General features: G+C 36.7%; 1 long non-coding RNA gene across 1 annotated transcript in view; it reads left to right on the top strand.

Annotated features, from left to right (window-relative positions):
- LOC130682864 (uncharacterized) overlaps window positions 1–5,076 on the top strand; it is a 308,951-nt gene extending 303,875 nt beyond the window's left edge. The window contains exon 3 of the long non-coding RNA XR_008996260.1: window positions 4,665–5,076. This is a non-coding gene — a long non-coding RNA (uncharacterized LOC130682864). The remainder of the gene's footprint in view (window positions 1–4,664) is intronic.
- Window positions 5,077–17,405: the final 12,329 nt, after the last annotated feature.

Below are 17,405 nucleotides of genomic sequence, written 5' to 3'. Positions count from 1 at the left end.
CATGGCATGTCTCTTCCAAGGTTTTTGAATTAATTTCTATCAATTTGGCTCATGACAGAGACCCACTACTTAGTCTTAATTATAGAGAATGGATCATCTAATTCAAATGGACAGGTTTCAATGATAGCTTTAAAATTCTTTCTTTCTAACATATCCAGATGTCCAACTGTCGCTGAGTTTTTACCAAATAAACCCTACAAAAAGTGTTTGCTTTTCTGCATTCAGGGTTTGAACACCGTCCACTGCTTTCTGGCTCCTCTTAAATGAGGCCTGTTTCTGAGCTGCAAAATCTTAGGCCATCTGTTCCTGTTGGAGGGCTCAGTTGGTCAAGTTTATGCCATTGCTACTTGGATACAGCCACAGTTAAAATCTCCTTCAACAATTAATATGTAGGGAGTCATAATTTTGATGTTTTAAATGTTGATCATAATTAAAAGATAAAATTTAAAAATATTTTAAAAGAACTATTGGTCCAGAACAATAGAATGCATAAGTGAAGCCTGTTTTTTTTATTTCCCACTCATTTTCCACTGAAGTGAATATATTAAAAAAGTGTCGCTTTTAAGTCATGATGGTGGTATGTCTGCTATGAGATAAATTGGCCATTTATATTATTTATCTGGTCAAGAAAAGCATGCATATGATTCCTTAAACAGATTTTGTCAGCAACATAAACAAAACAAAAGTTATTGCAGAAGAAGAAATGTTATTACGATGTCAATTCTTGAAGTGCTCCCTAATTAAACCTAGTGAGGTAAATGTTTATTTTCTTCCTTTGCAAAATTGACTTGAATCCCAACTTAATTTGTTTCCCATTCTGTGACCTTGGGGTTATTCTTTCACCCTTTTTTTCTTAATCACCCTATTATAAAATGTAAATTTAAATTTAAAATGTGTGTATGAAATATACAAAATGTGTGCATCAGATTATTTTTATTGCAATTATTTATACATAAAAGTTATTTATACATATATTAAACTATATACATATAGACAAAAATGTACATATTAATCAAGTTGATAGTATTTACTAAACCTAGTCTTTGTCATGTATGAAAGAAGATTTGTTTATTTAACTTTAGGAGGCAATTTATAGATAGGTTTTCCTATCAAATTATTTCAACTCTTTTCAAAATAGCTTTGCCATGCAGAGGTGGATTTCTCAACTGTAAGCTGTTGGAAGTACTTGCTGCCCTGAACTGCAATCATTTCTCTGTCTGTCCTTACACTGGCCATAGAATGCCTATGGGCATGAGCAGTGTTCTTGCCATGTCTGTACATCAATACCTAGCACAGAGACTGACACGTACTACCACTTAATACAATATCTGTTGTCATCCTTTCTCTAACTGTACAAAGACACTATTGAATGGGAAAAATATTCATTTGAGATAAACAGAATTTAGGCTTGAACTCCAAATACATGAAGAATCAAACAAGGTAGGACTTCTCAAGCATTATTAACGTACAATAAAATCACCTGTGGGATTTTCTGAAAATGTCCATTCTCACTAAGGAGATATAAAAAAACAGTCTGAAATTCTTCATTTCTAACTTCAACGTGAGTTGATCAGAGAACCACACTTTTTGTAGCAAGTAACTACACCACACACGCCTCTAAATAATATTTACTTAGCTGAAACATTTGGAGCATTTAAAAACAATCTGAGCCATTGTATAGTTGGGAGAATATTTAGGTTTTTCTCATGTTTCAAAGTTCCAAATTATTTTATCAACAAAACTTTGATACATAACTACGCACCATGTAGATCTGAATGAAGGAAGATACGACTGGGTTTGAAGTTGGTAATGAGCTCCAACAGGTTGCATTTTGAACTGCTTGTGTATCTGCTGTATTCATGTTGTTACAAGAATTAAGCTGCCCATTTCCCAAGGTGAAATAATTAGAAAATGAGCCAGCTTTATAGCAATTAAAAAATGATACACCAGGTTGTAATTTTGGGTGTACTTAATGAATCCCATACAAATATCAGTGCAGGTTCGGGTGAGTGCTTGCATACTTATCCCAAATAAAATAATAAGATACAAAATGTAAATGAGCTTGTTTTTGTTGAGATTTTATTTCAGCTTGAGCAATCCCCTCTTTGAAATGTGAACAGCTATTCAGAGTATAATCAATCTGCTTCAGAGACATCTATTCATCTTAATCACCATAAACCCAACAGTTGAGTCAATACTTCATTTAATAATGCCACAATATAATTAGATGTTCATCTTGTGACCAGACACATAAATGCATGGATAAAAATTTGAAACACAGTGACATTTATTTTGATGAAGTAAAATAGTCTAAAATTTGAAGGAAATTGAGATGATTAAAAATTGTCATTTAGTAAAGAAAAACTGGTTGGCTTGCTTTTCTTTAGTACCAAGAGAGAGTGTAAACAGCCTTTTTTCAAAACTTAGTCAAGGGCACTTCCTGTCTTATATGAGACATCAGGTAGCCATTCACTATACTTTACTTAGAAACCTAATTCTCTAGAATATATTTTTGGAATTTCTTACATATTCTATTCCTACATCCATGAGTGAATACAAATGACAAGTTACATCCAAAGACGATCTAATTAAAGCTTCAATGTCAGTACTTTGGACATGCCTGATGATTTCTATATTTATCTAAATTATGGTATCACAAATACAAGAGACTTTTCAAGTCATAAAGATCTCTTATTTTTTACAAGATAATAGAAGCCATAATATTCAAGCACTTACATAAGAACCCATGTTTATGCCAGTGGAAAAACTGGTAAATGTTGATAAAACTGAAGTGTGGTTTGGCAGACAGCACATGGAATGTCTGAGCACCAGCTCATACATGAAATCTATGCTGAGTACAGGAAGGTGAGTTCAGAGATATTTTCATATACCATATGCATGTTTGTATTTTATAAAAGTTGAATGTATTAAAAGTGGTAAGTGCATTTAAGTATCTATGGAAACAAAAGCTGAATACATCCTCAACAAAGTTACAGATATTTTGATATTTGATTATGAAGGGACTACAAATGAAGTTACATATTTTTTGTAAGTTTTCCAATGATCTATGCCATGTTTCTACAAAATAGAGTATGGTTGTAGAACACAATAGATAGACTGGCATTAATTTTACCATTTCATCAATGGCCATTGCTTCAAACTTCTTTGTTTTGAACAAATGATAATTGACTTATTGAAACGATTATAAATTCATTTAAATTTGTTTACAGTAAAAGTCCAAAATTTACAGTATTTCATGTCTATAGTCCAATACACCAGAATTGCTATGATTCTTTTGAAATTATCAAATAAAATATAGTGAAATTAAAATATGGGAAAGAAGAATTAAATTTAAAAATCCACACACACACAAAAAAAGACCGTTAGCTCTTCAGATCAGGACCCTGGTAACACTGGCAGGGAAACAATCAACTTTGTCCTAAGTAGGTAGGGGAGGGATTTGAATTGGGGAAAATTTTGAATGGTAAAATTATTAACAAATTTAATTAATATGGTGTGCTTCTAAAATCAGGCAAGTTCTCATGTACTTGTGTTCAAAAAAAGTTGTTTGTGTGTGTGTATTTTTACACTTAATTAGATTGCACATTCTGCAAAACTTCATTAAACGGTTTCTGAGCAGCAAAGGGAAAATAAGGAGAATGAATTCTCCATATTTAGGACACAAAAACTGAGTCCTACACTCACCTCATTCTTATTAGAACTCTATTAAGTTCTAGTCACTAGGAAATACAGGCTAGTCAAGGTTAATCTGTGAATGGATTTAAAAGCTTGGTGAGTAGTTGGAGATGTAGTGTTGGGGAGCGGAATTCTGGGTAACTGCTGCCCACAGAAAGACCCCGTAGAAAGTGTGCATTAAGTGATGAGATCTGCTGATGATTGGAAAGGAGCAGAGAGTCAGTCTCTGCAAAGGAGTAGAACAGTGCAAATCAGAATGACTTGGATAAACTAAGAGCATGGGCAGCTAGGTGACTTTTGAAATTCAATGTAAGGAAATGAAAGCTAACGAAATTGGGACACAGAACACAAAAAAGGAACCCTCCATAAGAGACAATAGTACTAATTTTGCAAAGCAGAAGATTTAGAAACCAGATCAAAATATGTGATGTAGTCTCACAGAACATGTTTATCAAGTAATATCCTTTACTGCAGGGCGCCCCTTCCCTCCAGGCCCCTACCCTTTCTGAATTGGGTTTTATTTATTAATTTTTTTTTTGAGAGGGCATCTCTCATATTTATTGATCAAATGGTTGTTAACAACAATAAAATTCTGTATAGGGGACTCAATGCACAATCATTAATCCACCCCAAGCCTAATTCTCATCAGTCTCCAATCTTCTGAAGCATAACGAACAAGTTCTTACATGGTGAAAAAATTCTTACATAGTGAATAAGTTCTTACGTGGTGAACAGTACAAGCGCAGTCATCACAGAAACTTTCAGTTTTGATCACGCATTATGAACTATAAACCATCAGGTCAAATATGAATATTCGTTTGATTTTTATACTTGATTTATATGTGAATCCCACATTTCTCCCTTATTATTATTATTATTATTTTTTTTTTAATAAAATGTTGAAGTGGTAGGTGGATGCAAGATAAAGGTAGAAAACATAGTTTAGTGTTGTAAGAGAGCAAATGTAGATGATCAGGTGTGTGCCTGTAGACTAAGTGTTAATCCAAGCTAGACAAGGGCAACAAAACATCCACGGATGCAGAAGATTTCTCTCAAAACAGGGGGGTGAGGTTCTAAGCCTCACCTCTGTTGATCCCCTTTTTCTCACCTGATGGCCCCCCTGCTACTGTGCCTGTCTTAGGTTGTTCCTCCCTTGAGGAATCTTACCCGTCTCTGGCTAACCAGTCATCTTCCAGGGCCATACAGGGAAATGTAAAGTTGGTAAGTGGGAGAGAAGCCATATTGTTTGAAAAGGTTAGCTTTTTACTTCTTTGCAGATTTATGCCCTGTGGCTTCTATGCCCAGCATTTGTCTTGAGGTATCTTTACCACTTGGAAGAATTATGATACTCGGAAAATTCGATATGAGGCATGAATTCTATTTAAGGGTTTTAATTAGGAAGGAAGAAGAAAAGCTATAGAAGTAGCAGGCAGAAGAAAACATGGGAAGATTGATTATTTCTTTGACATATCTTCTTGTAGAGTAACTTAAGCTACTAAGGTTTTATAGCTACTAAGTAAATTGCGCACACACATTAACATAATAGGAATACAGTTACATAACCAAAGCAGACCTATAATTACCAGCCATCTCCAGTGAAAGCAAGAAAACCAGTTAGGCACCCTAGGCATTTGTGAAAACTTATCTATGATATGGTGGATATTGTCCAAATGAACTTGAACAGTCTGAGAGAAATCAGACAAATTAAAACAACACATTCTTGGGGAATGTTCACATCCTATATGTTCTTTTAATGGTGGATAGTCTGTAGTCGTAAGATTTTGGAGCGCTACAACTTGCACTTCTCCTAATTCTTGGTTGAGTTCGACAGTATAGATCCAGTCAAATTTGTTGTTTTACTGTATGCACAGGCCAGCTTAGATATCTCCTTCTTCATTCCCATGGCAAGTCCAGGAACCGGTGGGATGAATGCACCTACAACTGTAGCAGCGCCTGGATCTTTGTTGAGGTTTTTTGATGATCATCTTCTGGTACGACTCTTCCAGAGAGTGCTGATATAGGAAGTTCTTCTTCATATCGTATCTTAGTTCATTTTCTGGTAGCCAAATTAGGCTTTGATCCTCTGTATAAACATAAATAGTCCCTTTGCCCACACTTTCATATGCCATTTATACCATTGGGTAGAACTCATTGGAGGTCACCATACAGGAACTGCTTTTTTTTTTTTTTTAAGAGAAAGGAATATTATCAGAAAAAAGTACCTCCATAGCCGATCATCTGACACCCTTTAAGTGATCAAAATTAAGGATATTTAAAGCATGCATTAATCATTGATTTACAGTTAGTTTTATCCTATCAGAGAGTAATTCCCCTTTTCTTTCTTTTTTTTTTCTTGTTATCATTAATGTACACTTACATGAAGAATATTATGTTTACTAGGCTCTCCCCTATACCAGGTCCCCCCTATAAACCCCTTTACAGTCACTGTCCATCAACATAGCAAAATGTTATAGAATAACTACTTGTCTTCTCTGTGTTGTAAAGCCCTCCCCTTTCCCCCAATCCCCCATTATGCATGCTAATCTTAATACCCCCCTTTTTCTCCCCCCCTTATCCCTCCCTACCCACCCATCCTCCCTAGTCCCTTTCCCTTTGGTACCTGTTAGTACATTCTTGGGTTATGTGATTTCACTGCTGTTTTGTTCCTTCAGTTTTTCCTTTGTTCTTATACTAAACAGATGAGTGAGATCATTTGGTATTTCTCTTTCTCCGCTTGGCTTATTTCACTGAGCATAATACCCTCCAGCTCCATCCAAGTTGCTGCAAATGGTAGGATTTGCCCTCTTCTTATGGCTGAGTAATATTCCATTGTGTATATGTACCACCTCTTCTTTATCCATTCATCTACTGATGGACATTTAGGTTGCTTCCAATTCTTGGCTATTGTAAATAGTGCTGCGATAAACATAGGGGTGCATCTGTCTTTCTCAAACTTGATTGCTGCGTTATTAGGGTAAATTCCTAGGAGTGGAATTCCTGGGTCAAATTGTAAGTCTGTTTTGAGCACTTTGAGGAACCTCCATACTGCTTTCCACAATGTTTGAACTAATTTACATTCCCACCAGCAGTGTAGGAGGGTTCCCCTTTCTCCACAGCCTCACCAACATTTGTTGTTGTTTGTCTTTTGGATGGTAGCCATCCTTACTTGTGTGAGGTGATAACTCATTGTGGTTTTAATTTGCGTTTCGCTGATAATTAGTGATGTGGAGCATCTTTTCATGTGTCTGTTGGCCATCTGTATTTCTTTTTAGGAGAACTGTCTGTTCAGTTCCTCTGCCCATTTTTTAATTGGATTGCTTGTTTTTGTTTGTTGAGGCATGTGAGCTCTTTATATATTTTGGACGTCAAGCCTTTATCGGATCTGCCATTTTCCAATATCTTCTCCCATACTGTAGGGTTCCTTTATGTTCTATTGATGGTGTCTTTTGCTGTACAGAAGCTTTTCAGCTTAATATAGTCCCACTTGTTCATTTTTGCTGTTGTTTTCCTTGTCCAGGGAGATATGTTCAAGAAGAAGTCACTCATGTTTATGTCTAAGAGGTTTTTGCCTATGTTTTTTTCCAAGAGTTTAATGGTTTCATGGCTTACATTCAAGTCTTTGATGCATTTTGAATTTACTTTTGTGTATGGGGTTAGAAAGTGATCCAGTTTCATTCTCTTACATGTAGCTCTCCAATTCTGCCAGCACCATCTGTTGAAGAGACTGTCATTTCCCCATTGTATGTCCATGGCTCCTTTATCGAATATTAGTTGACCATATATGTTTGGGTTAATATTTGGAGTCTATTCTGTTCCATTGGTCTGTGGCTCTGTTCTTGTGCCAGTACCAAATTGTCTTGATTACTGTGGCTTTGTAGTAGAGCTTGAAGTTGGGGAGTGAGATCCCCCTACTTTATTCTTCTTTCTCAGGATTGCTTTAGCTATTCGGGATCTTTGGTGTTTTCATATGAATTTTTGAATTATTTGTTCCTGTTCATTGAAGAATGTTGCTGGTAATTTGATAGGGATTGCATCAAATCGGTATATTACTTTGGGCAGGATGGCCATTTTGGTGATATTAATTCTTCCTAGCCAGGAGCATGGGATGAGTTTCCATTTGTTAGTGTCCCCTTTAATTTCTCTTAAGAGTGACTTGTAGTTTTCAGAGTATAGGTCTTTCACTTATTTGATTAGGTTTATTCCTATGTATTTTATTCTTTTTGATGCAATTGTGAATGGAATTGTTTTCCTGATTTCTCTTTCTACTGGTTCATTGTTAATGAATAGGAAAGCTACAGATTTCTGTGTGTTATGTATCCTGCAACTTTGCTGTATTCCGATATCAGTTCTAGTAGTTTTGGGGTAGAGTCTTTAGGTTTTTTTATGTACAATATTATGTCATCTGCAAATAGTGACAGTTTAACTTCTCCTTCACCAATCTGGATTCCTTGTATTTCTTTGTTTTGTCTGATTGCCGTGGCTAAGACCTCCAGTAACACGTTGAATAACAGTGGGATGAGTGGGCATCCCTGTCTTGTTCCCGATCTCAGAGGAAAAGTTTTCAGCTTCTCGCTGTTCAATATAATGTTGGCTGTGTGTTTATGATATATGGCCTTTATTATGTTGAGGTACTTGCCCTCTATTCCCATTTTGCTGAGAGCTTATATCATGAATGGATGTTGAATTTTGTCAAATGCTTTTTCAGCATCTATGGAGATGATCATGTGGTTTTTGTCTTTCTTTTTGTTGATGTGGTGGATGATGTTGATGGATTTTTGAATGTTGTACCATCCGTGCATCCCTGGGATGAATCCCACTTGGTCATTGTGTACAATCCTTTTGATGTATTTTTGAATTCGGTTTGCTAATATTTTGTTAAGTATTTTTGCATCTTCATTCATCAGGGATATTGGTCTGTAGTTTTCTTTTTTGGTGGGGTCTTTGCCTGGTTTTGATGTTAGTGTGATGTTGGCTTCATAGAATGAGTTTGAGAGTAATCCCTCCTCTTTAACTTTTTGGAAAACTTTAATGAGAATGGGTATTATGTCTTCTCTGTATGTCTGATAAAATTCCGAGGTAAATCTACCTGGCCCGGGGGTTTTGTTCTTCGGTAGTTTTTTGATTACCGCTTCAGGTTCTTTGCTGGTAATTGGTCTGTTTAGATTTTCTGTTTCTTTCTGGGTCAGTCTTGGAAGGTTGTATTTTTCTAGGAATTTGTCCATTTCTCCTAGGTTTCCCAGCTTGTTAGCATATAGGTTTTCATAGTACTCCCTAATAATTCTTTGTATTTCTGTGGGGTCCGTCATGATTTTTCCTTTCTCATTTCTGATTCTGTTGATTTGTGTTGACTCGCTTTTCCTCTTAATAAGTCTGGTTAGAGGCTTATCTATTTTGTTTATTTTCTCAATGAACCAGCTCTTGGTTTCATTGATTTTTGATATTGTTTTATTCTTCTCAATTTTATTTATTTCTTCTCTGATCTTTATTATGTCCCTCCTTCTGCTGACCTTAGGCCTCATTTGTTCTTCTTTTTCCAATTTCAATAATTGTGACATTAGACCATTCATTTGGGATTGTTCTTCCTTCTTTAAATATGCCTGGATTGCTATATACTTTCCTCTTAAGACTGCTTTTGCTGTATCCCACAGTAGTTGGGGCTTTGTGTTGTTGTTGTTGTCATTTATTTCCATATATTGCTGGATCTCCATTTTGATTTGGTCATTGATCCATTGATTATTTAGGAGCATGTTGTTAAGCCTCCATGTGTTTGTGAGCCTTTTTGCTTTCTTTTTACAATTTCTATTTTTATGCCTTTGTGGTCTGAAAAGTTGGTTGGTAGGATTTCAATCTTTTGGAATTTACTGAGGCTCTTTTTGTGGCCTATTATGTGGTCTATTCTGGAGAATGTTCCATGTGCACTTGAGAAGAATGTGTATCCTGTTGCTTTTGGATGCAGAGTTCTGTAGATGTCTATTAGGTCCATCTGTTCTAGTGTGTTGTTCAGTGCCTCTGTGTCCTTATTTATTTTCTGTCTGGTGGATCTGTCCTTTGGAGTGAGTGGTGTGTTGAAGTCTCCTAGAATGAATGCATTGCATTCTATTTCCTCCTTTAGTTCTGTTAGTATTTGTTTCAGATATGTTGGTGCTCCTGTATTGGGTGCATATATATTTATAATGGTTATATCCTCTTTTTGGTCTGAGCCCTTTATCATTATGTAATGTCCTTCTTTATCTTTTGTTACTTTCTTTATTTTGAAGTCTGTATTTTCTGATACTAGTATTGCAACACCTGTTTTTTTCTCTCTGTTGTTTGCATGAAACATCTTTTTCCAACCCTTGACTTTAAGTGTGTGCATATCTTTGGGTTTGAGGTGAGTCTCTTGTAAGCAGCATATGGATGGATCTTGCTTTTTAATCCATTCTATTACTCTGTGTCTTTTGATTGGTGCATTCAGTCCATTTACATTAGGGTGATTATTGAAAAGTATGTACTTATTGCCATTGCAGGCTTTAAGTTTGTGGTTACCAAAGGTTCAGGGTTAGCTTCTTTACTGTCTTACTGTCTAACTTAACTTGCTTGTTAAGCTTTTATAAACATGGTCTGATGATTCTTTATTTCTCTCCCTTCTTATTCCTCCTCCTCCCTTCTTTATATCTTGGGTGTTTTTTTCTGTACTCTTTTTAGGAGTGCTCCCATCTAGAGCAGTCCCTGTAGGATGCCCTGTAGAGGTGGTTTGTGGGAGGCAAATTCCCTCAACTTTTGCTTGTCTGGGAATTGTTTGATCCCTCCTTTATATTTAAATGATAATCGTGCTGGATACAGTAGTCTTGGTTCGAGGCCCTTCTGTTTCATTGCATTAAGTATATCATGCCATTCTCTTCTGGCCTGTAGTGTTTCTGTTGAGAAGTCTGATGATAGCCTGATGGGTTTTCCTTTGTAGGTGACCTCTTTTTTCTCTCTGGCTGCCTTTAATACTTTGTTCTTGTCTTTGATCTTTGCCATTTTAATTATTATGTGTCTTGGTGTTGCCCTCCTTGGATCCCTTGTCATGGGAGTTCTGTGTACCTCTGTGGTCTGAGAGGCCATGTCCTCCCATAGTTTGGGGAAGTTTTCAGCAATTATTTCTTCAAAGACACTTTCTATCCCTTTTTGTCTGTCTTCCTCTTCTGGTACCCCTATAATGCGGATATTGTTCCATTTTGATTGGTCACTCAGCTTTCTTAGAATTCTATCATTCCTGGAGATCCTTTTATCTCTCTCTGCATCAGCTTCTCTGCGTTCCTGTTCTCTGTTTTCTAGTCCATAAATGGTCTCTTGCATCTCGTCCATTCTGTTTTGAAGTCCTTCCAGAGCTTGTTTTATTTCTGTATTCTCCTTCCTTAGTTCTTGCATATTTCTCTGCAAGTCCATCAGTATGGTTATGACTTTTGTCTTGAATTCTTTTTCAGAAAGACTGGTTAAATCTATCTCCCCAGGTTCCTTCTCAGGGGAAGATGTAGCAGCTGCTGAAGCTGTCTGGGTTTGTCTTGTCTAGATCAGATTTTTTTGCCTTTTCATGGTGCTATTGACTGTCAGCTGGGAGAGCCAAATTTCCACTCTCTACTGGCCTTTATTTACTGGGACAACTGTGACCCCTAGTGGGTTGTGTTGGACAGTTGTGTGTAGACTGGGTCTTTGTGGCTTGCCTGGCTGGTATGATGGACGCTCGCTTGCTGAGAGCGTGACCAGGCTCAGGCTGCTTCTCTGCTATGGCTGTGCCCTGGAGGGGTAATGGACTGGGGGCCGTTTGGCCGTTTACCTCCATGAGGGGTCTCAGAGCTGTTGCCCAGGGTGTTAGTGCACCCGGGTTTTCCTGGAATTTCCAGCTTCTGGACTGTGACCTGGTGTGTTTCTGTCCAGCTTTGCATCCCTGTCCCTTTAAGACTTTCAAAAAGCACTCACTTTTCTTTGTCACAGGGGCATCAGCTTCGGGACCTGCTCAGAGGTCTTGCTGCCCTGTTTCCCTAGTTTCCAGCCCTCCACGTATGCACTTTGTTTGCACTCTGGTGTGGATGGCTAGGGCTGTGTGTTTAGCAGTCCTGGGCTCCGTCTCCCTCCCGCTCTGCCTGCTCTTCTCCCGCCGGGAGCTGGGGGGAGGGGCGCTCGGTTCCTGCTGGGCCGGGGCTTGTATCTTACCCCTTTCACCAGGCGCTGGGCTCTCGCACGTGTGGATGTAGTCTGGCTGTTGTCCTGTATCTTCTGGTCTCTCTTTTAGGATTAGTTGTATTTGTTGTATTTTCAAAAAAATATATGTTTTTGGGAGGAGATTCCCACTGTCCTACTCATACCGCCATCTTGGTCCGCCCCCCCTGAATTGGGGTTTTATATTAAAACTTCAGTGGTAAACATTTTAACTTAAAAAGGGATAAAATAGGAATAGTGAAGTAAATTAAAGGAAAACTATAATAAGATGTCAGAGATATACAAAAATATGTTGGGAAATGTGTTGCAAGCCCATGTTTGCAAGAAGACTTTAATCAGAGAATAGAGATTTCAGGGCTGTTGACACAGAACCAATTATGACACTTATTTAACTGAACATCTGTTTTGTTTAAATTGATTAGTGAAGTCAAATAAATGATTCAAATTTCTTTTGTTTTTTTTTGATTGAATATTTGAATTGATAGAGTTAAACATTTTTACCATTTTGAAAAACCAGTTATAGACTCAAACAGATTAAATTAATTTTAGAAAGTATTTAAAGTTAGATTAACTGAGTTTTCACTATCATTTTCTGCTGTTAAAAAATAAAAAGCAAATGGGAAGGTAATAATATTCCCATGATAGAATCAATGTATTCACTAATGTACAAGTTTGTTAAAACTAAAATATAAAGGCAGCCTAACATCCAGCTTAACCTGTCATTTTTCTAAGTCATTACATATTAAAGTACTTATCAGGGATCACATTTTAGATGTCCTAATGACAATTAAAATCTAATACATTAAAATGTTGAATGTAGTAGATATTATAAGGTTAGAAAAACCTAACTCAGAATTCTTCAATTTCTTTATTTTTGTCAATGTTTTCATGGATCCACTGGTTTTGTGTACTTAAAACTGAAGAAATAATCATCCTTGTTTTAGTAAGCCTGGATATATATTTCTCCACTCTTTTACCTTCACTAACCAACAGCTGCTCCTCCCAACCAATCAACACACATACATACACACACCCTCTAACTTAATTTAAATTTAAGTCCATTCCCTACAATTAATGGTCTCTAAACTTTTAATCACACATTACTGGTAAAACATGCTCTCCAAATATATGGCTACTTATGTTATTACCAAATACATGGACCTATACTTTTCTACTAATAAATTATTTCCATTATAAAACACAACAGCTGAAAAATAATGAGATAAAAATGTAAACAGAGTTCTCATATAAAGAAGTTATGATTTACATCCCATAACTAATAAAATCATCCTCTTCACCCTCAAAAACAGAGGTCCTTAAAATGTGGTACAAAATCAGCACCCACTGGATCTTGTTAGAAATACAAGTAGTCAGGTCCCATTGAGACCTATTAAACCAGAATCTCAGGGGGTGCAGTCCAGAAATCTGTGGTTTAATAAACCATCCATATGATTTTTTAAGGCTACTAAAGTCTGAGAACAACTGACCTCCACTCTCATATCTCTGCACTCTGATTATTGTTTTTGTTCACTTGCAATCAAGATGGATAATGAAAAATACATATATAATGAATCCAACCATCTTCTACAACCCTATTCCAGGTCACCTTCACTTGTCCCCTTGTCCCTGAACCACTGTGATGGCCTGTAAACAGGTCTCCCCACCTAAGCCCACAGTCCATTCCCATACAGCTGCTACAGTGATTTTGCCAAAAGAGAAATCAGATCATATCTTTATTGAGTGGGTTCCTATGACAGTTAATATAAATTCCTATAAAGATATCTCATTTGGCTGCTATTAACTCCCCAATCTCATCTCTTACTACTCTTCTGTTCCTTTTTTTGTAAAATGTTCTGCAGGATATCTTCATGGGTTCACCCTATTTATTCAGAACTTTGTTCAAACATTACCTGCCTTCCACAATTGTGCTGTTCTAAAAGAGCAGACACTCCATGCTCTTGCAGCGCTCTGTTTAGCCCCCATTGTTATTTTTATAGAGTAGCTTTCATTACCCGGAGTTACATTTCCTTGTATTTATTTGTCTGTCTGCCTGTCTCTTCCCCCCAAACGTAAAGTCCATGAGAGCTGCTGAGGCTTTGGTTTTTTGTTTGCACTGGTAACTTCAGTAGAGCCACAGAGTAGATGGCACACTCTCAATAAATATGGGTTGAATGAATAAATATAAGAATGGGATATCCACCACTGCTGAGTGTTTGCATAACTGTCTAGGTCTTGGACTGCCTGCAACTGATCCAAGTCATACGCAAGTTAGTATAAGCAAACAGTAGTCTTAGCTTTAAGGATGTAGGTAATAAGAGTTACCACTATAGATTACTTACTATATGTCAGGCAGTGTTCTAAAATTTTACATACATTAATTCATTTAATCTTTACAATTCTACCATTGAGGCAATATTCATATTATTTTATCGATGAGGAAAGAAGTATAAAGAGCTGGAATAACTTGTCCATGGTCACACATTTGTTTAGTTACGGAACTGGAATTCAAACCCTGGCAGGCCATGTTTAAATACTATGTGGCACTATCTCTCTCAAAAATAGGAACACAGTTTAATAAGACTACTTGGAAATTTATTTAATAACCAGAAGAGGCTCTAAAACAGCCAGAGGTTATAGCAAGTCTGTGAATTTTGCAATATTTAACAAGGCAGATGTGCCTCTGCATGGCCCTGAGAGCTGCCTTTTATACTCCATCTGTGCGTGCCACAGGTGATGATTATTATCATCAGAAGACACCTTGAGCACACCAGTGCCTAGAACTTGGTTTCTGATGCCATTCCCACCCCCCCAAAAAAAAGAACTGGGGATTCTTGGAAAAATGACTGATTTTAGAATTTGAACAGAAATTATTCAAGATAACCCTGTAACACATTTTAGTGCTGCAAATAAGAACGTGCTGACACACACATGCACTGAAGCCTATGTGCACACTGATGGAGGTAAATTAAAGGGATATAAAAGCCAATTGAAGGAGCTTTCAGTGGCCATAGCTGGAACAATTAGAGCAAGAGTATAAATAAAATTGTATGGCATTATTGCTCAAAGTATAAAATAAGTATTCTTAAATTCATTTTGATATAAATGACTGAATAAATAAAAGGGGGAGAATAGTATGTATGTATATTTGGCAAATCTCACATACAGAAAAATTCTAAATAATTTAAGTAGACACTGCTCTGAGGGAGCAGGAGTCAAAATCCCTGCTTCTCAGGTGTGTTCTGCATAGAGTGACTTCCTTTCCAAGTGTGTAATGCTTAGCTACCGGAATCATTTTTATATACTCTATTTTTTCATTAATTCAGTGTGTTGAAATTATGTTTGCTACTTGGTATTATGCTAAACTTATTATGTAATAACCTATCATTTCTGTATCAGTTCCTGTTGTCTGTTGATCAACTAGAAGTTCTTAGTGAAAGACATTAGGGCCTCCTTGCACAACCTTCCATGTTCTCCTAGTCATAACTGTCTTCAATCTCATAGCTTAGCACTCCCCACATGACTCTTTGATCTAGTATTTTTTTATTAAGGTATGATTGATATAAACTCTTATGAAGGTTTCACATGAAGAAACAATTTGGTTACTACATTTACCCATATTATCAAGTCCTGACCCATACCCCAATGCAGTCACTGTCCATCAGTGCAGCAAGTTTCCAGAGATCCACTATGTCTCTTCTCTGTGATACACTGTTCTCCCCGTGATCCCCCACACCATGTGTACTAAACATAATACCCCTCAGTCCCCTTCTCCCTCCCTCCCTACCCACCCTCCCACACCCCTCCCCTTTGGTAAACACTAGTTCATTCTTGGAGTGTCTGAGTCTGCTCCCACTTTGTTCCTTCAGTTTTGCTTTATTGTTATACTCCACAAATGAGGGAAATCATTTGGCATTTGTCTTTCTCTGCCTGGTTTATTTCACTGAGCATAATGTCCTCCAGCTCCATCCATGTTGTTGCAAATGGTAGGATTTGTTTCTTTCTTATGGATGAATAGTATTCCATTGTGTATATGTACCACATCTTCTTTCTCCATTCATCTACTGATGGACACTTAGGTTGCTTCCATATCTTGGCTATTGTAAAAAGTGCTGTGATGAACATAGGGGTTCATATGTCTTTTTGATTCTGAGAAGTTGTATTCTTTGGGTATATTCCAAGAAGTGGGCTTCCAGGGTCAAATGGTATTTCTATTTTTAGTTTTTAGAGGAACCTCCATATTGCTTTCCACAATAGTTGAACTAGCTTGCATTCCCACCAGCAGTGTAGGAGGGTTCCCCTTTCTCTACATCCTTGCCAACATTTATTGTTGTTAGTCTTTTGGATGTTGGCCATCGTAACTGGTGTGAGGTGATATCTCATTGTGGTTTTAATTTGCATTTCCCTGATGATTAGTGATGTGGAGCATCTTTTCATGAGTGTGTTGGCCATCTGAATTTCTTCTTTGGAGAATCGTCTCTTCATATCCTCTGCCCATCTGTTAATTGGGTTATTTGCTTTTTGGGTTTTGAGGTGTGTAAGTTCTTTATATATTTTGGATGTTAACCCCTTGTTGGATATGTCATTTACAAATATATTCTCCCATATCTTTGATCTAGTTTGTTAATTTCTTCCAAGGAGACTAAAATCTTTAAGGATGAGCCATTTAAGCTTATTCAAGATATATGCATTATTATATTGCATAACCTTTTTGTTTTCATATCATGTCTTTAACCTTTCATATAGATTTCAAAATCTCTGTGGTATTAGGGGACAGGGATTTTTGTTTGCTTGCTTTGCTTTGTTATACTGTGGGAGAACATCCACCATAATTCATCTCCTGATGATGTAAGGTGCTCAACAAGAATTAATAAGTGTTTCAGTTCCTAGTATATATGAAGCCATATTAACATTAATACTCAAATTTTTGTAAGTTTCCTGTTCCTCAACTGTAGGTCCCCAAGACACTTAACTCTGTTAAACTCACAAACTACATCAGAGTCACCATATTAGAAACCTATAGTTACCTACATTTGTTGAAATCTTGTCTCTGGTGACTCAGCATATTAATGCAAGGATATGACTACCTCCCTATGTCTTTTGTGGAGTTTTGCCCGAGCATTTACATACTGAACACATATGAGTTCACTATAAATTGCTTTTGTTGTATCTCCTTTATGTTACAATTATATTATTTGCTTTTAAACTATATTTGTAGATATATTATTGTGAATATAATTTCAGGAGAGTGAAGATGGAATTTGAAAAAAGAGGTCATAAAAAATGGTGTATTAGCAGTAGCAGGGTTGAAAACCCATGTTTTCCAATAAATCAACTCATGGAACTAGAGTCTGGAGATAGTTTGAGATGGGAGAGAAATTAATAAATAAATCTAGATTCTCAGTCTCTGTTGGACAAATGTTATACTGCAATAAAGTGTTCTTATCTGAATCTGTCAGTGATGATTCAGAGTGTCATATTCAAGTAAATAATTTTCAAGAGAAAATAAAATTCTGAGTGCAGAAGGAAAG

This window comes from Manis pentadactyla, chromosome 3 (genome assembly GCF_030020395.1).
Source record: "Manis pentadactyla isolate mManPen7 chromosome 3, mManPen7.hap1, whole genome shotgun sequence".
Taxonomy (NCBI): Eukaryota; Metazoa; Chordata; class Mammalia; order Pholidota; family Manidae; genus Manis; species Manis pentadactyla.
This window is presented reverse-complemented; position numbering and strand designations above follow the sequence as displayed.